This window comes from Heterodontus francisci, chromosome 25 (genome assembly GCF_036365525.1).
Source record: "Heterodontus francisci isolate sHetFra1 chromosome 25, sHetFra1.hap1, whole genome shotgun sequence".
NCBI classification, from domain to species: Eukaryota; Metazoa; Chordata; class Chondrichthyes; order Heterodontiformes; family Heterodontidae; genus Heterodontus; species Heterodontus francisci.
In genome coordinates, this window is record NC_090395.1 from 24,044,228 (window position 1) to 24,066,616 (window position 22,389).

General features: G+C 45.3%; 1 pseudogene; it reads left to right on the forward strand.

Moving 5' to 3' along the window:
- Window positions 1-21,877, forward strand: part of LOC137384012 (methyltransferase-like protein 27) — a 58,746-nt pseudogene extending 36,869 nt beyond the window's left edge.
- The last annotated feature ends 512 nt before the right edge of the window (window positions 21,878-22,389 follow it).

Here is a 22,389-nt window from a genome sequence, read left to right on the forward strand (position 1 = left end):
CGTGCTAGTCAGGCGGAGAGGGCCATTGGCATCATAGCCATTACTGGATTCCCCAGGTGCAAGGTCATCAATTGCATGCAGCCGCCTTCATCAACAGGAAGGGCTTCCATTGCATCACCGTCTAACTGGTCTGCGACAGTCAAAAGCATTTCCTGCAGGTGTGTGGCCTCTTGCCAGGCAGCAGCCTTGACACCTACATACTTCAGCAGTCCCAGGTGACACTGCTTTTCAGGCTGCTTGCTCACTTTTTGGGATGGATTCTCAGGGAAAAGGCTAGCCATTGAAGACATGGCTACTCACAGCTGTGAGAAACCCTCACACTGCATCAGAGGAGAGGTACAACACCTGCCATGGGTCCATCCGAGAGACCCTGCAGGTTGCTCCAGTGAGGGTTTCAAGTAATGTGGTGGTCTGCTATACTCTGCACAATCTAGAACTGCAGAGGGGGAAGGCCTTGCATAAAGAGGAAATGATTGATCACTAGTCCTCATCCAATGAGGAGGAAGTGGACAGGCAGCATTGGATAATGATCCCCTTGCACCAGAGGCCAGGCACATTGAGAGACTCACACAGGAGGTTCGGGAAAATCTCATATATACCCAGTTCCTGCCATCATGATGCCCGCTCCAAGTGAACTCATTAAAGACTCACATCAATGTATTCTGCCTGTCGCCTCCTTCCTATTGCACTTCAGCAGCTGGTGCCCAGGCTCACCAGGCACACTGACAGAGTTGAGAAGCTGTACCAAACGTGGCCAGGCCCTACACTAGGAGCCCATTGAGACTGCGAGGGTGAAGGTGCCATCTGTCAAGGCAGCAAAGAAACCATGAGATATTTTCAGCGATGAAATTGACCTCCATTTATTTAAACTTTTGCAACACACAATAGCAAGAGCAAGGTCTATACACCTGTGAAACCCAAATGCGTCTATGTGCTTTTCTTCACACACTATAAAGGAGCATTTGGAAAATAGTGACCATAATATGATAGAATTTTACATTAAGTTTGAAAGTGATTAGTTCATTCTGAAACTAGGGTCTTAAATCTGATCCAAGGAAGCTATGAAGATATAAGGGGCAAGTTGGCTATGGTAGATTGGGAAAATACACTAAAGGATTTGACAGTAGACAGTCAATGGTTAGTGTTTAAAGAAGTATTACATGGTCTACAACAAATATACATTCTTCTAAGATTCAAAAACCCAACAGGAAAGATGAGTCAATCATGGCTAACAAAAAAAATTCAAGATTGCATGAGAGCAAAGGAAGTAGCTTATAAGGTTGCCAGAAAAAGTGGTAAGCAGTTTGCTTCTGAGAGCAGTTTCGAATCCAGCAAAGGATGACTGAGAAACTAATAAAGGGAAAAAAGATTATGAATGCAAGTTAGTGATAAACATAAAGGCAGATTGTAAAAGCCTCTTTAGGCACATGAAAAGGAAAAGATTAGCAAGGACAAATGTGGGCCCATTACAGGTGGAGACAGGAGAGTTTATGATAGACAATAGGGAAATGGTGGAGAAACTAAACAATTACTTTGTGTCTGTCCTATGGGACTTGTCAAAATGAGGAACTGAAAGAAGTTAGTAATAATAAAGAGGTAGTACTTGAAAAATTAACTGGATTGAAGGTTGGTAAATGCCTTGGACCAGATGAGCTACATCCAGAGTGTTGAAGGAGGTGGCTATACAGATAGTGGATGCATTGGTGGTTATCTTTAAAAATTCTATAGATTCTGGAAAAGTTCCTGCAGACTGGAAAATAGCAAATGTAACCTCACTATTTAAGAAAGTGGGGAACTATAGACCTGTTAGTTTGGCGTCAGTAGTAAGGAAAATTTTAGAATCTATTATAAAGGATGTGATAACTAGACACTTAAAAATAAGGATACGATTGGGCAGAGTAAACATCGATTTACGACAGGGAAATCATGTCTGACAAACCTGTTGGAGATTTTTGAGAATGTTACATGTAGCATAGATAAAGGAGAACCAGATGTGGTGTATTTGGATCTTCAGAAGGCTTTTGATAAGGTCCCACACAAGAAGTTCATAAACAAAATTAGAGCACATGGGATTGGGGGTAATGTACTGGTATGGATTGGGAACTGGTGAACAGACAGTAAACAGAGAGTAGGAATAAATGGGTCATTCTCAGGATGGCAGGCTGTTACTAGTGGGGTACTGCAAGGATCAGTGCTGGGGCCACAGCTGTTCACAATCTATAGAAATGATCTGGATGTGGGGACCAAATGTAATATTTCCAAATTTGCTGATGGCATAAAACTAGGTGGGAATGTAAGTTGTGAGAAGTATGCAAGGAGGCTTCAAGGGAACCTGGACAGGCTAAGTGAATGGGAAAGAGCATAACAAATGGAATATAATGTGAATAAGTGTGAAGTTATCCATTTTGGCAGAAAAAACAGAAAGACAGAGTGTTTCCTCTATGGTGAGAAATTGGGAAGTGTTGATGTCCAAAGGGACTTGGGTGTCCTTGCTCATGAGTCACTACAAGCTAACCAGCAGGTGCAGCAAACAATTAGGAAGGCAAATGGCATTTTGGCTTGTCATGCAGGCCCCCCCCCCCCCACCCTGGTAAGATTGAGGCATATTAATTTTGCCACATGAACCTTGATTTTAAACTGCTATTGGAGTAAAGAAAGAACTTGTTTAAAAAAAAACGCTAGACCCTTGACTGGAAAGACATTTGCATACTAGCAGACAGTGTTGGAACAAAGGAACTATCCCCTGCTCCTAATACACAAAACAGATGTGGTCAGACCAATTTAGTCACATGACTAACTGGCTGTTGCAGAGTTTGGACTGAGAGTTTTAAATTGGAGAAACAGTGTTTGAAGACAGAAGGCAGTTTTGCTCCTGGACTGAGAACATCTCTCTCCTGTCTGCTCCCATCTCTTTCTCACCAGCTTCCAAATCCATTGAAGACATATGAACCCCAGGAGAGAAAAGTCTCCTACAGTAAACAAGGTTTAAGAAGACCCAATGAAAAGCAAGATCAATCTACAAAAGGACTCTACACTGAGCTTGAAGAACCGTAACAAACTCTTCAAATATTTCCTCAAATCTTTCCACTTTATCTTTTCTTCTGCTCTTTTCTGTCCCTATCTGCGTGTGTGTATCGTGTATGCATGCTAGCGTGGGAGTATCGTGTATCCGTAGGCGTTAACTAAATTAGAGTTCTTAGTTTAAGTTTAATAAAATTTCACCTTTCTTCTTTAAACCTAAGAAAGTCTGTATGTGCTCATTTCTTTGCATTATAATTGGAAAGTGGTGAACAAAGATTCACCAAGGGGGAGTTCAAAACACACTGTGATTAAAATTAAACCCTGTTACAGTAAGACCAGATGAAGGCTGAGAGGGACCCCTAGACACCTTTCTCACCTTGTCATCACAGAAATCTGGGTGCTAGCATCTGGAATTGCCCCACAGACAAACGAGAGAAATTGGAAGTTGGAAGTCACATTGTTCTCAATCAAAAAGAGCACGTTTGCAATACAGTTTTTCTTGTGGTTGTGTGTGCTTGGATACTAACATGTCTGCAACTGAAGCTAGTAGCTCCCCAAGCCAGGGTGAAGTAACTTGGATAAGTTAAAAGCACGGTCTATGGACGAGTTGAGAAAAACGGCTGAGCAGTGTGTGATCACTGTCCGTGGCAAGGCTAAGAAGTCAGAACTCCTAAGGCTAGTGGTCAGCCATTTTTGTCTTGAAACTGAAGAAGCAGAAACAGGGTTAGAAATAGACTCTGACAGGGCATTGTTAACAAAGATACAATTGTAACTGAGGAAATTTGAATTAGAAGAAAGAAAAAGAGAGAGAGAGAGAGATAGGAAGGGGAGAAAGAGAGGGCCTTCCAGAAGGAACGTGAAGAAAATGAAAGGCAGGAGAGAGAGAGCGAAAGACAGGAGAAGGAACGAGAGAGAGAAGAGAGAGAGAGAGAGAGAGAAAGAAAGAATATTCCAGAAAGAATGCGAAGAAAGAGAGTTGAAGCAGCTTGAGTTAATTAGGGGGCGACAAAGTAACCCCAGTGAAAGCATGGCCAATATGGAGAAGTGTAATTCAGGGCTGGGTACAGAATTGTTAAAACTAGCTCATCTAATCCCAAAATTCAGTGAGGATGATGTGGAGGAATTCTTTTGTGTCTTTCGAGAAACTGGCAAAGCAGCTAAAATGGCCAGCTGAGACCCTTTCTCTTTTACTACAAAGCAAGCTAACTGGAAAAGCCCATGAGGTTTATTCCTTGTTGCCAGATAAGAGTTCATCAAATTATGAACTGACCAAAAATGCTATCCTCAGGGCCTTTGAATTAGTACCCGATGCCTATCGCCAAAAGTTTAGAACCCTCAAAAAGCAAGTTAATCAAACTTATCTGGAGTTTGAAAGAAGTAAGCAGCTGGCTTTTGACCAGTGGTTGAGGGCTCTTAAAGTAAAGCTCAGCTATGAGAATCTCAGGGAAGTAGTGCTGTTAGAGGAATTTTAAAAACTCTCTCCCACTCTCAATAAAGACCCATGTAGAGGAGCAGTGGGTCCAGAGAGCTCAGCAAGCAGCTGTTCTGGCTGATGAATTTGCTTTAATTTATGAGTTGGTTTCCCAGGGAACATCCTTTCCTAATCACCCCCACAAATCCGAAAAAGACAAAGGCTGAGAAGGTGATCTCCGCCCAGGCAGTTCTGGAAGAGAAAGGAAAACAGGAGACACAGGGGGCCCTCCTCCAGCCAAATAAGAAGGTGCTGTGAGCAAGAGTGAGACCTGGAGACCTGCGTGCTTCCATTGTAATAAAGCAGGGCATTTAAAAGCCGACTGCTGGAAAATAAAGGGAACACCGGTGGGTTAAGCAGGGCACACCCGCTCTGTGAAGACGGAACCCTGATGGAAAGTACAACAGAACAAGTTGCGGCTTTAACTGCAGGAAGATTGCAACCCAGGAAGCTTACTATGGCTAGTGCAAGAAAAGCTAGCAGGATTCCTGAAGGCCATCAGGGTTTTGTGATTGAAGGGAAAGTAACTCCATACCCCTCAAGTGGGGCAAGCAAGCCCATAGTAATTATCAGGGACACAGCGGCCACTAGATCCTTTTTACTGGGAAAAGGCATGACCTTTCCCTCAGAGAATGCAGTGAACACCAAAATGGTGGTGAATGGTATTGGAGGGTAGAGGGTAGTACTTGTACACCAGGTGCACCTGGAGTGCAACCTAGTTTTGGGACCAGTGACCGTACTGATTGTCCCTAGTTTGACTGTGGACGGGGTTGACCTCCTCCTAGGTAATGATCTGGCGAGTGTGAAGGTGGTAGTCCCCCCAGTAGTAAAAGAAAGACCGCAGAAGGTCAGAGAGACAGGACAGTGGCAGAAGACAGTTTCCCTGAAGGTGTAGTGGATCAGGCCATAATCAAACCAGCTCCCCCAATAGAGACTGCATTGGCACTGCAGGCAGATGACCAGGTCTGTCTGTCTGAGACTTTCTTTGGAAAGTTAGGAGACCCAGGGAATGAATTGAATGGATCTTCCCTAGCTGAGTCTCAGCGAGCCAACCCAGTATTGCAAGAGTTAGCACAGGCTGCCCAGACTGAAAGTGAAGCAGATTGCTACTATTTAAAGAATGAGGTACTGATGATGAAATGGAGTTCTCCTCACAGACCTGAGAGCAAGGAGTGGACAGTAATTCACCAGTTAGTGGTTTCACAGACGTACCAGAGAGAAATATTCAGAAGGGCCCGTGACTGTACATGCTGGTATACGAAAGACCAAAGCCTACATAAGACAGCAGTTTGATTGGCCAAAAGTCCACAAAGATGTGGTGGAGTACTGCACTAGTTGCCACATGTGATAAGTTGAGGGGAAACCCCAATCTACAGTGAAACCTGTACTGGTTTTAGGAGGACCCTCCAGCAGAGGGCTGGTGAATTGTAAGGGACCCCCACCGAGAACAAAAGGGGTCAGGCAAGTACAAGGCTGGCAAAAGTTTAGAAAGGGAAGAGGGAAAAGTGAGCAAGAGGGCAAGTTAAAGGAAGTCCAGGAGGAATCCTGGATGAAAACCTCTACTGTCCAGTCAACCAACCCCGAAAAATGTGAAACGTTAGACCCCACATCCTCCTATGTAAATACAGACTCTAGATGTACCCCACCAGAGTTGTGAACATAATTTACAGGAACCTGCAGAGACAAAGAAAGACCTCTAGGGGCATAGAAACAATGAGGATGGTGCCTCCCCAGTCAAAGTGCCACAGGGGTGTTCAGTAGGGTCTGCATACATAACTACAGGCAGGAATGTTGCAGAGAGCAAAGGGGAAATTAACAAAGAATCCTCCTCCACAGTCAGAGGAAAAGGGAACCACCCATCCCCTGAAGTCAAAAGCCTTTGCATGACTCAGCAAAGCACTGAAAGAGAGTTCAGGATAGACCCACCCACTGCTAACTCTCCTGAAAGAAAATGACCTCAACAGGAACAAAGACCCTAGGCAGTCCTGGCAATGGGCAAACTGAAGAAAAATTTCCCCAAAGAACCAGACGATAACTGGGATGTCAAAAAGGGGAAATTAAAGCAGTACAGGCACACAGAAAAGACAATTTTAATAAGTTTTAAGGTTTATGAATGAATGGAAGTGAATGAGAGAAATGCATGGTTTTCTGTATTATATATATTTCTCTCATCCCTTTTAATGAAATGTGCCTTCTTTTCAAATCGCATTTCATTCCCCTGGGTGTGGAGGTGTCATGCAGGCCCCACCTGCCAAGAATGAGGCATATTAATTTTACCACATTGATTACCATTGATTTTAAACTGTTACTGGAGTAAAGAAAGAAATTGCTTTTAAAAAAATAAACACTAGACCATTGACTAGAAAGACATTTGCATATTAGCAGACAGTGTTGGAACAAAGGAGCTATCCCCTGCTCCCAATACACAAAAAAGATGTGGTCAGACCAGTTTAGTTACATAACTAACTGGCTGTTGCAGAGTTTGAACTGAGTGTTTAAAATTGGAGAAGCAGTGTTTGAAGATAGAAGGCAGTTTTGCTCCTGGACTAAGAACATCTCTCTCTCATCTTTCATCTCTTTCTCACCAGCTTCCAAATCCATTGAAGACACATGAACCCCAGGAGAGAAAAGTCTCCAACAGTGAACAAGGTTTGAGAAGAATACTGGGCCCCAACGAAAAGCAAGATCAACCTACAAAAGGACTCTACACTGAACTCGAAGAATCGTAACAAACTCTTCAGATATTGCCTCAAATCTTTCCACTTTATCTTTTCTTCTGCACTTTTCTGTCCCTATCTGCATGTGCCTATGCATGCTAGCGTGGGCACATTGTGTAAACCTAAGAAAGCCTGTTTGTGCTCATTTCTTTGCCTTATAATTAGAAAGCTGTGATCAAGGATTCACCAAGGGGGAGCTCAAAACACAATGTGTTTAAAATTAAACCCTGTTACAGTAAGACCAGGTGAAGGCTGAGAGGGACCCCTAGACACCTTTTGCACCTGGTCATAACAGCCTCCATTGGAAGGGGATTTGAGTGCAGGAATCTTGCTGTAAATGTATGAATCCTTGGTGAGACTGCACCTGGAGTATTGTGTACAGTTTTGGTCTCCTCATCCAAGGAAGGATATACTTGCCATAGAGGGAATGCAAAAGAGATGCACCAGACTAATCCCTGGAATGGTGTCTTATGAGGAGAGATTGCAGAAATTAGCCTGTATTCTCTAGAGTTTCGAAGAATGAGAGGTAATTTCATTGAAACTTCTAAAATCCATACAGGTCATGACAGGCAGGATGTAGATAGGATGTTTTCTCTGGCTGGTGAGTCTAGAACAGGGGACACAGTCTCAGAATAAGGGGAAGGCCATTTAAGACTGAGATGAGGAGGAATTTCTTTACTCAGAGAGTGGCGAATCTGTGGAATTTTCTACCCCAGAGGGCTGTGGAAGCTCAGTCATTGAGCATATTCAAGACAGAAATCGATAGCTATCTGGATACAAATGACATCAAGGGATATGGGGATAGCGGGGAAAGTAGCGTTGAGGTAGATGATCAGCCATGATCTAATTGAATGGCGGAGCAGGCTCGATGGGCTGAATGGCCTACTCCTGCTCCTATGTTCCTATGTTTGGTGGGTGATCCCCTGGCTGCTAACCTCATCTGTGATCTCCTCGAAGCTTGCTTGGTCAGACAGGAGGGTCTGTTCCTGCTGTTCCATGGGAAGAGGACCGCTTGCATTTTCCTTACAGCCTGGAGGAAGATTCGCAGGGAGGCACCACTAAACCCGTGGGACAAGCCAGTGTCTTCTGCCAGACATGGTCCCTGTCATTTCCCGGTCAGCTCCGGGCCTTCAAGGCCTTGGTCTGGGTAACAAGAGCACAGGGTCGCCAGAGGGAGTTGAATCACAGGCGGTCAGCAGCACACCAGCACAAGGATAGAAAAGCAATGCAGCAGAAAACTCACTAAGTGAAGCAGCAGTACAAGCAGGGCTGGGGGTGCTTTAAAAAGCACGAATCAGCTACTAGAATGTTAGACTTGGGTAAGGCTGACTTTACCGAGATGAGACAGAGACTGTCCATGGTAAACTGGGTAGATCTGTTAATGGGTCAAACGACTGAAGAACAGTGGAGAATATTTAAAGAAACATTTAACGAAATACAGAGCGAGTGTATACCCCTGAGAGGAAAAAGCTCCACTTCACAGAAAAAACAGCCATGGAAAATTAAAGAGATTAGGGATAGCACTTAATTATATTACAAAAATGCAAAACACAGCACAGATCCGGCCAAATGGGATCGATACAAAGAGCAGCAAAGGGTCACAAAGCAGCTTATAAGAGCTACTAAAAGAGATTATGAAAGGAAACTTGCAAGGGACATCAAAATCAATAAGAAAAATGTTATAGTTACATAAAGGGAAAGCAGGTGGTCAAGAGCAATGTAGGCCCACTAAAAGCTGAAACTGGAGATATTGTCATTGATAATGGGGAAATGGCAGACATATTGAATAATTACTTTGCCTCAGTATTTACAATTGAAAAGGAGGATAACTGGCTGGAAGTCCCGAAAAAATTAATAGCCGATAGGGGACAGGGACTTAATACAATTAACGTAAGTAAATCATCAGTAACAAGGAAATTAATGGAACTAAAGAGTGAGAAATCCCCAGGACCTGACGGTTTCCATCCGAGGGTGTTAAAGGAAGTAGGGGAGCACATTGTAGATGCCCTAACTATAGTCATTCAGAGTTCCCTAGATCCAGGAGTGGTCCCTCTGGATTGGAAAGTTGCACATGTCACTCCACTTTTGAAGAAGGGTGAAAGGGAGAACCAAGGAAATTACAGACCAGTTAGCCTGACATCTGTGATGAGCAAGTTGCTGGAGTCTATAATCAAGGATAGGGTGACTGAACACCTAGAAAAGTTTCAGTTAATTTATTAAGAGATACAGCACTGAAACAGGCCCTTCGGCCCACCGAGTCTGTGCCGCCCATCAACCACCCATTTATACTAATCCCACTCCAATCTCACATTCCTATCACATCCCCACCTGTCCCTATATTCCCCTACCACCTACCTATACTAGGGGAAATTTATAATGGCCAATTTACCTATCAACCTGCAAGTCTTTGGCGGTGGGAGGAAACCAGAGCACCCAGCGAAAACCCACGCAGTTACAGGGAGAACTTGCAAACTCCGCACAGGCAGTACCCAGAATTAAGCCCGGGTCCCTGGAGCTGTGAGGCTGCGGTGCTAACCACTGCACCACTGTGCTGCCCAGGAACAGCCAGCATGGATTCATGACAGGAAGGTCATGCCTGACAAATCTCATTGAATCTTTTGAAGAGGTGACTAAGGTAGTGGACAAGGGAGTGTCTATGGATGTTATTTATATGGACTTCCAGAATGCATTTGATAAAGTCCCACATAAGAGACTGTTAATTAAGGTAGAAGCCTATGGAGTTGAGGGCAAATTATTGACATGGTTATAAAGTTGGTTGAGTGATAGGCGACAGAGAGTGGGGATAATGGGTAAGTACTCCGATTGGCAGGATGTAACTAGTGGTGTCCCACAGGGATCTGTGTTGGGGCCTCAATTATTCACATTATTCATTAACGACTTGGATGATGGCATAGTAAGTCATATATCCAAATTTGCTGATGATACAAAGTTAGGCGGCATTGTAGACAGTCTAGATGATAGCATAAAATTACAAAGAGATATTGACAGACTAGATGAGTGGGCAAAACTGTGGCAGATGGATTTCAATGTGGGCAGGTGTGAGGTTATCAATTTTGGACCAAAAAAGGATAGAGCAGGGTACTTTTCTAAATGTTCATCCTGGAGTTTAGTTACTAATGGTGTACCGCAAGGATCTGTTTTGGGGCCACTGCTGTTTGTCATTTTTATAAATGACCTGGATGAGGGTGTAGAAAGGTGGGTTAGTAAATTTGCGGATGACACGAAGGTCGGTGGAGTTGTGGATAGTGCCAAAGGATGTTGTAGGGTACAGAGGGACATAGATAGGCTGCAGAGCTGGGCTGAGAGATGGCAAATGGAGTTTAATGCGGAAAAGTGTGAGGTGATTCACTTTGGAAGGAGTAACAGGAATGCAGAGTACTGGGCTAATGGGAAGATTCTTGGTAGTGTAGATGAGCAGAGAGATCTTGGTGTCCAGGTACATAAATCCCTGAAAGTTGCCACCCAGGTTAATAGGGCTGTTAAGAAGGCATATGGTGTGTTAGCTTTTATTAGTAGGGGGATCGAGTTTTGGAGCCACGAGCTCATGCTGCAGCTGTACAAAACTCTGGTGCGGCCGCACCTTGAGTATTGCGTGCAGTTCTGGTCACCGCATTATAGGAAGGATGTGGAAGCTTTGGAAAGGGTGCAGAGGAGATTTACTAGGATGTTGCCTGGTATGGAGGGAAGGTCTTACGAGGAAAGGCTGAGGGACTTGAGGTTGTTTTCGTTAGAGAGAAGGAGGAGGAGAGGTGACTTAATAGAGACATATAAGATAGTCAGAGGGTTAGATAGGGTGGATAGTGAGAGTCTTTTTCCTCGGATGGTGATGGCAAACACGAGGGGACATAGCTTTAAGTTAAGGGGTGATAGATATAGGACAGATGTCAGAGGTAGTTTCTTTACTCAGAGAGTAGTAGGGGCGTGGAACGCCCTGCCTGCAACAGTAGTAGACTCGCCAACTTTAAGGGCATTTAAGTGGTCATTGGATAGACATATGGATGAAAATGGAATAGTGTAGGTCAGATGGTTTCACAGGTCGGCGCAACATCGAGGGCCGAAGGGCCTGTACTGCGCTGTAATGTTCTATGTTCTATGTTCTAAGTACAGTGGATGTCCAAAGAGACTTGAGGGTTCAGGTGCATAGATCTTTAAAAAGCCACGAGCAAGTGCAGAAAATAATCAAAAAGGCTAATGGAATGCTAGCCTTTATATCTAGAGGATTGGAGTATAAAGACACAGAGGTTATGCTGCAGCTGTACAAAACCCTGGTTCGACCCCACTTGGAATACTGTTAGCAGTTCTGGGCACCACACCTTAGGAAGGATATATTGGCTTTGGAGGGAGTGCAACGTAGGTTTACAGATACCTGGACTAAAGGGGTTAAGTTACGAGGAGAGATTACACAAATTAGGCATGTTTTCGCTAGAATTTAGAAGGTTAAGGGGTGATCTGATTGATGTCTTCAAGATATTAACAGGAAAAGACAGGCTCGGTAAAGATAAACTATTTCCACAGGTTTGAGATTCTAAAACTAGGGTGCATTGTGTAAAAATTAGGGCTAGACCGTTCAGGAGAGATGTTAGGAAGCACTTCTTCACGTGAAGGGTGGTTGAGGTTTGGAACTCTCTCCCACAAACAGCAGTTGAAGCTTGAACAGTTGTTAATTTTAAATCTGAGACAGATAATTTTTGTTAAGCAAAGATATTAAGGGATATGGGCCAAAGGCAGGTATATGGAGTTAGGCCGCAGATCAGCTATGATCTCATTGAATGGCAGGACAGGCTCGGGGGGCTGAATGGCCTACTCCTGTTCCTATCTTCCTATATTCCTATGTTCCTAAATATGGTGCCAGCATCGACATTCCTGTCAGTTGACGGCACAATTGGCATCTTGTTACACTCCCCCGTCCTCCAATACGATGTGCCTCACTCCTCATGAAATCAAATTGGCCAGTTGCCCTGTGATTGTGGTTGGACGGCTGTATGCGTCATGTGTGCTGATGGCACCTACTTCCAGTGCTGCCACAAGGACCCGTGATGGCCTGACTAAGGTCAGCACAGGTTGTGCAGTATAACTCTGTTGTCGGGAAATGGCTGCCTTACCAATGCATGTTTCACATGGAGTTGTCTGGCTGGTTCACATGTCTTTTGCAGGTGGCTTTAACGGTTTAACAATGAGAGCTGAGGAGAGTGATCACAGAAGTAAACTGCTTACTTTAATCCAAGAGTCGGTGAACAAAGGGCTGTGGGAGAAGGTTGTGGAGCGATATGTGGAGAAGTGGCAGAAGGAGATGCTTTTTTTCATTCATTCATGGGATGTGGGTGTCACTGGCCAGGCCAGCATTTATTGCACATCCCAAAATGCCCTTGAGAAGGTGGTGGTGAGCTGCCTTCTTGAACCGCTGCAGTCCAGGTGGGGTAGGTAAACCCACAGTGCTGTTCGGAAGGGAGTTCCAGGATTTTGACCCAGCGACAGTGAAGGAACGGCGACATAGTTCCAAGTCAGGAGGGTGTGTGACTGGAAGGGAACTTGCAGGTGGTGGTGCCCTTGTCCTTCTAGTTGGTCGAGGTTGCGGGTTTGGAAGGTACTATCTAAGGAGCCTTGGTGCCTTGCTGTAGTGCATCTTGTAGATGGTACACACTGCTGCCACTGTGCGGTGGTGGTGGAGGGAGTGAATGTTTGTAGATGGGGTGCCAATCAAGTGGGCTGCTTTGTCCTGGATGTTGTTGAACTTCTTGAGTGTTGTTGGAGCTGCACCCATCCAGGCAAGTGGAGAGTATTCCATCACACTCCTGACTTGTGCCTTGTAGATGGTGGACAGGCTTTGGGGAGTCAGGAGGTGAGGTACTCGTCGCAGGATTCCCAGCCTCTGACCTGCTCTTGTAGCTACAGTATTTATATGGCTACTCCAGTTCAGTTTCTGGTCAATGGTATCCCCTAGGATGTTGATAGTGGGGGATTCAGCGATCATAATGCCATTGAATGTCAAAGGGAGATGGTTAGATTCTCTCTTGTTGGAGATGGTCATTGCCTGGCACTTGTGTGACGCGAATGTTACTTGCCATTTATCAGCCCAAGCCTGGATATTGTCCAGGTCTTGCTGCATTTCTACACGTACTGCTTCAGTATCTGAGGAGTCACGAATGGTGCTGAACATTGTGCAATCATCAGTGAACATCCCCACTTCTGACCTTATGATTGAAGGAAGGTCATTGATGAAGCAGCTGAAGATGGTTGGGCCTAGGACACTACCCTGAGGGACTCCTGCAGTGATGTCCTGGAGCTCAGATGTTTGACCTCCAACAACCACATCTTCCTATGCGCTAGGTATGACTCCAGCCAGCGGAGGGTTTCCCCCTGATTCCCATTGACCTCAGTTTTGCCAGGGCTCCTTGATGCCATACTCAGTCAAATGCTGCCTTGATGTCAAGGGCAGTCACTCTCACCTCACCTCTTGAGTTCAGCTCTTTTGTCCATGTTTGAACCAAAGCTGTAATGAGGTCAGGAGCTGAGTGGCCCTGGTGGAACCCAAGCTGAGCGTCACTGAACAGGTTATTGCTAAGCAAGTGCCACTTGATAGCACTTCTGATGACACCTTCCATCACTTTTCTGATGATTGAGAGTAGGCATATGGGGTGGTAATTGGCCGGGTTGGACTTGTTCTGCTTTTTGTGTACAGGACATACCTGAGCAATTTTCCACATTGCAGGGTAGATGCCAGTGTTGTAGCTGTACTGTAACAGCTTGGCCAGGGGCGCGGCAAGTTCTGGAGCACAGGTCTTCAGTACTATTGCCGGAATATTGTCAGGGCCCATAGCCTTTGCAGTAGCCAGTGCCTTCAGTCATTTCTTGAAATCACGCGGAGTGAATCGAATTGGCTGAAGTCTGGCGTCTGTAATGCTGGGGACTTCAGGAGGAAGCCGAGATGGATCATCAACTCTGCACTTCTGGCTGAAGATTGTTGCAAAGGCTTCAGCCTTATCATTCACACTGATATGCTGGGCTCCCCCATCATTGAGGATGGGGATATTTGTGGAGCCACCTCCTCCAGTTAGTTGTTTAATTGTCCACCACCATTCATGGCTGGATGTGGCAGCACTGCAGAGTTTAGATCTGATCCCTTGGTTTTGGGATCGCTTAGCTCTGTCTATCGCATGCTGCTTACTCAGTTTTGCACGCAGATAGTCCTGTGTTGTAGCTTCACCAGGTTGACACCTCATTTTGAGGTATGCCTGGTGCTGCTCCTGGCATGCCCTCCTGCACTCTTCATTGAACCAGGGTTGGTCTCCTGGCTTTTTGGTAATGGTAGAGTGGGGCATATGTCGGGCCATGAGGTTATAGATTGTGGTCGAGTACAATTCTGCTGCTGCTGATGGCCCACAGCGCCTCATGGATGCCCAGTTTTGCATTGCTAGATCTGTTTGAAATCTATCCCATTTAGCATGGTGGTAGTGCCAATCAAAACGAAGGAGGGTATCCTCAATGTGAAGGCGGGACTTCTTCTCCACAACAACTGTGCGGTGGTCACTCCTACCAATACTGTCATGGACAGATGCATCTGCTGTGGGCAGATTGGTGAGGACGAGGTCAAGTATGTTTTCCCCTCTTGTTGGTTCCCTCACCACCTGCCGTATACCCAGTCTAGCAGCTATGTCCTTTAGGACTCGGCCAGCTCGGTCAGTAGTGGTGCTACTGAGCCACTCTTGGTGATGGACATTGAAGTCCCCCACCCAGAGTACATTCTGTGCCCTTGCCACCCTCAGAGCTTCCTCCAAGTGGTGTTCAAAATGGAGCAGTACTGACTCATCAGCTGAGGGAGGGTGATAGGTGGTAATCAGCAGGAGGTTTCCTTGTCCATGTTTGGTCTGATGCCATGAGACTTCATGGGGTCCAGAGCCGATGTTGAGGACTCCCAGGGCAACTCCCTCCCTATTGTATACCACTGTGCCACCACCTCTGGTGGGTCTGTCCTGCCGGTGGGACAGGACATACCCGGGGATGGTGATGGCAGTGTCTGGGACATTGTCTGTAAGGTATGATTCCGTGAGTATGACTATGTCAGGCTGTTGCTTGACTAGTCTGTGGGACAGCTCTCCCAACTTTGGCACAAGCCCCTTAGTAAGGAGGACTTTGCAGGGTCGACAGGGCTGGTGACAAAGGTTTCAGAAGAATATGTTGATGGGGTTGTGGCCATCTATAGGAAGATATAATGATGCTGTCACCAGTCCCTGGATATTCTGGGAGGTTTACATTTGAAAATTGTGCTGAATAAATTTAACGTGAGAAATAAATGAGCCGGAATTCACCTGGTGCAAATAAACCAGAGAGTGATCTTCCCTTTCCTTGTCTCTTTGCTCTTCATTTGTCTGAAATGTGTTGCTGACATTACATTATGTGTAAATTGAAAGGGATGTGCTCACATAACAGGCGGCAGAAATTATAACAACCTTTATAAAGACCAGTGGCCTCGAGATTTGAAGGCGCTTCATCGGTTTGTCACTAAACGGGTGGTTAAGTGTCCAATATAGTGGGTGGTGTATGTGTGCACATTTCACAATGGTGGACCACCTCCTACCACATTGCTATAGGTATCAAAAAGGCATCCAGGTCCCACACATGAAACAGGTATTAGGCTCTTTGTTCATGGAAATAGGGGGACTAAAGACAACTTAAGGCCGGCTGTGGAAAATTGAGCTGCCCTGTATGCAACAGTATTGCTGAGGGGCTGTGGCCAGGACAATGTGAGGTGAATGAGTCCTAACCAGTGGCTGCTGCCAGCCGGCACCATAGATAATTTAAATCATTATACTTAGCTGAATGTGGAGCTGGGAGGATCAGGGATGCTCCGCACCTGTCTACTGCACTACAGCAGAATGTTCCCAGTCACCACTCCCCTGCCCCTCCATCCTTCCATCCCTCCCAATTATTCCCTCCCTTCCAATCGCTTGCCTCTGTATTCCATCACCACTCTCCCTTGTGATCATTTCCTCACTTCTCCTAGGGCTTACCTACACCGGCAATGCTGCAACCCAGGATTGAAATTCTCTTAGCTCGCGAGCATCCTGGGAATGCCCAAATGTCTGCAGCTCACTGGCTTGAGCAAATGTGATGAAATCTCCCAAGGTGCTTCACAGGAGCGTTATCAATCAAAATGTGATATTAAGCCACATAAGGAGCATTAGGACAGGTGACCTAAAGATTATTCAAAGTGGTAGGCTTTAAGGAATATTTTAAATGAGGTGAGAGAGATTTAGTGACAGAATTCCAGACCTTAGGACCTAGGTTGCTGGTGGGACTGCTGTCGATGATGAAGCTATTAAAATTGGGGAAGCCCAAGAGGCCATAATTGGAGGAGCACAGAGATTTCAGATGGTTGTAGAGTTGGATCAGGGAATCATGGAATCATAGAATGGTTGCAGAGGTAGGCCATTGGACCCATCATATCCATGCTGGCTCTCTGCAAAAACAAATCAACTGGTCCCACTCCCCCACCATTTCTCGTTGCCCTGCAAACTTTTCTCTTCAGGTGCTTATACAATTTCCCTTTCAAAGCCATGATTGAATCTGGCTCCAGCACACTCTCAAATAATACATTCTTGATCCTAACCACTCGCTGTGTAAAAAAGGTTTTTCCTCGTGTTGCGTTTGTTTTTTTTTTGCTTTTAGTTTAAATCAGTTTCTTCTGATTCTCGACCCTTCCTGCAATGGGACCAGTTTTTCCAAATCCACTCTGTCCAGACTCGTCATGATTTTGATCACTACTATCCAATCTTCTCTCAACCTTCCCTTTCAGGAGAACAACCCCAGCTTCTCCAATCTATCCAGGTAACTAAAGTCCCTCATCCCAGAAAAATTCTTGTAAATCTTTTCTGCACCCTATCTAAAGCCTTCACATCTTTCCTAAAGTGTGGTGCCCCGATTTGGACACAATACTCCAGTAGAGGCCAAACCAGAGTTTTATAAAGTTTCATTATAACTTCCTTGCTTTTGTGCTCTATGCCTCTATTTATAAAGCTCCTGATCCCAAAAGCCTTTTTTAACCACTTGCTCAACCTGCCCTGTCACTTTCAATGATTTGTACACATACAGGTCCCTCTGTTCCTGCACCCGCTTTAGGATTGTATTATTTTGTTCGTATTGCCTCTCCTCGTGCTTTCTACCAAAATACATCACTTCACACTTCTTTGCATTAAATTTCATCTGCTATGTGTCTGCCCATTTCACCAGCCTGTCTCTGTCCTTTTGAAATTTATCACTACTCTCCTCACAGTTCACAATACTTCCAAGTTTTGTGTAATCTGCAAATTTGAAATTGCGCCCTATACACCTGAGTCTAAGTCATTAACGTATAGTCATTTGGTAGTACAGAACTTCAGTATCGCTGAAAACAGAGACATGTCAAAGCTTGTCGTCTTGCACTCATCAAGACAATCTGAAAGTATACCAATGTAAGGGAAAGCAATAACTTATACTGTATGAGAAGAGAGTGCTGATTGGTTGGAAAGTGAACTTGATTGGTAGAGGCATTGCCATGGAGAATGCACCAGTATATGGTGACTGATTGTTAACTGCCAAGCTTTGTTTGAAATTTAAACCAGGCAGCTTGACTCTCATTGGTCAAAGCATTGCCCTGAGAAATGAACCAGCGAATGGCTGTCACTTACCTTGTTTAGCTGAAACAGGCACAATGTTTGTTCATGGTCTTTCTGTCTGCAAAACCAGGGCCTTGTGTATCAGTATATGTAGCTTCTAGTACGCCCAAATGTGCCACACTGAGAGCCCTACTGACAATCTTAAATTGATTGTCAACGTAATTCTTAGCACAGTGAGGATTATTTAGCAAATGTTGTCCAATCGTGGAATCACATCTAATGTTGGACACTTTGTTTTGAGCTTTGCAAGCAGGGTCTGCTTGGGTATGGCCTGTACCTTGCCCGTTACGAACAGCGGAAGGGACATGTTGTTTGATACAATCCGCCAGTCTTTGGGACATACGGCCTATATACCTAGCATCACATTGGCATTGAAATTTATATATAGCGTTACTCATTTGTATCATAGGCAGGACGTCTTTTTGACTTCACTGCAGCATTCTGTTAGTGGCTAGGTTCAAATGACTGGCCTATATTTGCTGCGTTTATCCTTACACCCTTTTTGGAACAAAAGTGTAACAGTTGCAATTGTCCACTCGTCTGGCGCCATCTCTTTATCGAAGGAGGATTGAAAGATTATGGCCATTCCTCCCTTACCTTCCTGATTATCCTCAGATGTATCTCATCTGCTCCTGGGAATTTATCAACTTTAAGTCATAGAGTCATAAAGAGATGCAGCACTGAAACAGGCCCTTCAGCCCATCGAGTCTGTGCCGACCATCAACCACCCATTTATACTAATCCTACATTAATCCCATATTCCCTTCCAAATCCCCATCTTCCCTCAATTCTCCTACCACCTACCTATACTACGGGCAATTTACAAAGTCCACATATATTGGCAGCAAACAGCAGAATGGACCACGGTGAACAGAACCAGCCAGCTCTTGGTTACCAACCCACTTGGATGGTGGAGATTTTGGCAGAATTGTGTAGAGCCTCACCATTCGCACCATCTTCAAGTGTTAGATGAAGTGTTAAAAGGTTCAATGTGAAGTTGAAAAGGAGCAAGTGTGCTTTTGTGCAATCTGAGATAGTGTACATTAGCTTGAATATTAATGAAAAAGGACTACAGCAAAAGAAAGAAAAAATCGAGACCCTGAAATTGCATTGTACATATTGTTCACTTGAGGCTACTACGTACACATAAGCCAGCAGAGGGAGCTGTAAAAGGAAGTGACAGCAAACAGAATGAAGAAGACTCCATTCTGTTCAACAGCCTGCTGCCTCTGTCTCAGTCTTTGCCCCATATTTCTTACTAAACTTGGCTAAACCTTGCTCCAGTTACAATGGCAATGAGGTAAATAGAAAATGGATGTTGAAAAACAGGAAACATTGTTTTCAGGTATGAAAATTTTGGAAGGTTTGTGTCTACTATTACAGACAGCATTTTAAGTTGGAGACTGTTAGAGCGACACACAGGAAGCTTGTACAGTGCATGCACACACTGATCTCTCCAAAATAGCCCTTCATCAAAACAAATCTTGGATCATTACAGGGAAATTTCCTCCGAAAGGAGCATGATCCCAGATCCTGATCACACAGTATGGCCGGAATTTTACCCTTTTCTGTGCCTCTGGGGCGGATGTGTCTGAAGCGGATGAGGGCCCCGATCCCGCTCTGCATCTCCTGGCCACCGGCATTACGCACGGGAAGCCAATTAGCGTCCCTGCGGCGTATTAGTGAAATGAAAGGGTGCACGTGGGCGGGATGATATTCAGCATTGGGGGCAGGGCCACATCCGGGAAAGGCTGATGTTAGCCCTTGATAAAGGTTTACTGCAATGAAATTGAACAGTTAGTTCTTACCTGGCTTGACATTAAGACATCAGTGGCATTAGGTCTGGAGTATTAAAAGGCTCTACACCTGTAAAGAGAGAAGGACTGGCAGAGTACAGCAGAAGTACAAGAAGTGATGGAGGGGAGAAACATTCGCTCAGCCCACCGATATTTGGATGATTCACTCCTTCAGGCGATGGAGGAGAGGCGGGAACAAAGAACAAAGAACAGTACAGCACAGGAACAGGCCATTTGGCCCTCCAAGTTTGTGCCGATCTTGATGCCAGCCTAAACTAAAACCTTCTGCGCTTCCGGGGACCGTATCCCTCTATTCCCATCCTATTCATGTATTTGTCAAGATGCCTCTTAAACGTCGCTATCGTATCTGCCCACCTCCCCCGGCAGCAAGTTCCAGGCACTCACCACCCTCTGTGAAAAGAACTTGCCTCGCACATCCCCTCTAAACTTTGCCCCTCTCACCATAAACCTATGTCCCCTAGTAACTGACTATTCCACCCTGGGAAAAAGCTTCTGACTATCCACTCTGTCCATGCCGCTTATAACTTTGTAAACCTCTATCATGTCACCCCTCCACCTCCATCGTTCCAGTGAAAACAATCCAAGTTTATCCAACCTCTCCTCATAGCTAATGCCCTCCAGACCAGGCAACATCCTGGTAAACCGCTTCTGTACCCTCTCCAAAGCCTCCACGTCCTTTTGGTAGTGTGGCGACCAAAAATGCACACAATATTCTAAGTGTGGCCAAACTAAAGTTCTGTACAGCTGCAACATGACTTCCCAATTTTTATATTCTATGCCCTGACCGATGAAGGCAAGCATGCCGTATGCCTTCTTGACTACCTTATCCACCTGCGTTGCCACTCTCAGTAACCTGTGGACCTGTACGCCCAGATCTCTCTGCCTGTCAATACTCCTAAGGGTTCTGCTATTTACTGTATACTTCCCACCTGCATTAGTTCTTCCAAAATGCATTACCTCACATTTTTCCGGATTAAACTCCATCTGCCATTTCTCCGCCCAAGTCTCCAACTGATCTATATCCTGCTGTATCCTCTGACAGTCCTCATCATTATCCGCAACTCCACCAACCTTTGTGTCGTCCGCAAACTTACTAATCAGACCAGCTACATTTTCCTCCAAATCATTTATATACAATACAAACAGCAAAGGTCCCAGCACAGATCCCTGCGGAACACCACTAGTCACATCCCTCCATTCAGATAAGCAGCCTTCCACTGCTACCCTCTGTCTTCTATGACTGAGCCAGTTCTGTATCCATCTTGCCAGCTCCCCTCTGATCCCGTGTGACTTCACCTTTTGTACCAGTCTGCCATGAGGGACCTTGTCAAAGGCTTTACTGAAGTCCATATAGACAACATCCACTGCCCTTCCTTCATCAATCATCTTTGTCACTTCCTCAAAAAACTCAATCAAATTAGTAAGACATGACCTCCCCTTCACAAAACCATGCTGCCTCTCGCTAATAAGTTTGTTTGTTTCCAAATGGGAGTAAATCCTGTCCCGAATAATCCTCTCTAATAATTTCCCTACCACAGACGTAAGGCTCACCGGCCTATAATTTCCTGGATTATCCTTGCCACCCTTCTTAAACAAAGGAACAACATTGGCTATTCTCCAGTCCTCTGGGAACTCACCTGTAGCCAATGAGGATGCAAAGATTTCTGTCAAGGCCCCAGCAATTTCTTCCCTAGCCTCCCTTAGTATTCTGGGGTAGATCCCATCAGGCCCTGGGGACTTATCTACCTTAATGCTCTGCAAGACACCCAACACCTCCTCCTTTTTGATAATGAGATGACTGAGACTATCTACACTCCCTTCTCTCGGCTCATCATCCACCAAGTCCTTCTCTTTGGTGAATACTGATGCAAAGTACTCATTTAGTACCTCGCCCATTTCCTCTGGCTCCACACATAGATTCCCTTCTCTGTCCTTGAGTGGGCCAACCCTTTCCCTAGTTACCCTCTTGCTCTTTATGTACGTATAAAAAGCCTTGGGATTATCCTTAACCCTGTTTGCCAATGACTTTTCATGACCCCTTTTTAGCCCTCTTCAATCCAGATGGTAGAAGGCGAGCCTCCCAGTGACCAAGAAGGCCTGGCTGGAAGTCACGGCGGAGGTCAGAAGCCACGGCGTTTTAAGGCGGACATGGATCCAGTGCCGCAAGCGTCTCAATGACCTGCTTCGCTCTCCCTGCATAAGGGGCATTCCTCATTCATCTAATTGTTAATGTGTCAAGGGAGGGTATATGTGTTCTCATGCTGCAATGTGGAAGCCCTGTATGATCATTGTTTGGCTGCTGCCTTGCATTGGTATGCAAGATGGGCAAGTCTGAGATGAACAGTGATGCGCAAGGGTTCAAGTCGCGCTCAGCACTGGCACAGCTGGGAAATGCAACATCAACCCCTTTGGGTGACTGCGTGATATGCCAACTAATACGTTTAAATTAAGTATTTTTGTTTAATTAGGAAAAGAGGGTACACAATGCCCGAAAGAGGTCCTGTACAGGTGGTGGCGTGGCCAGTCAGGCATACTTGAGTAGAATGGAGGAAGACGCTTTGATGATAGCAGGGGAGGAAGGAGGATGCAACGTTGCAGATGGCGAGGCCGATGGACCTGGCTGTCCTCAGCTTGTTGTAGCTGCCTGGTTTCCAGATGCCTGAGAATCCAAGCCAGCCAATGTTCCATCT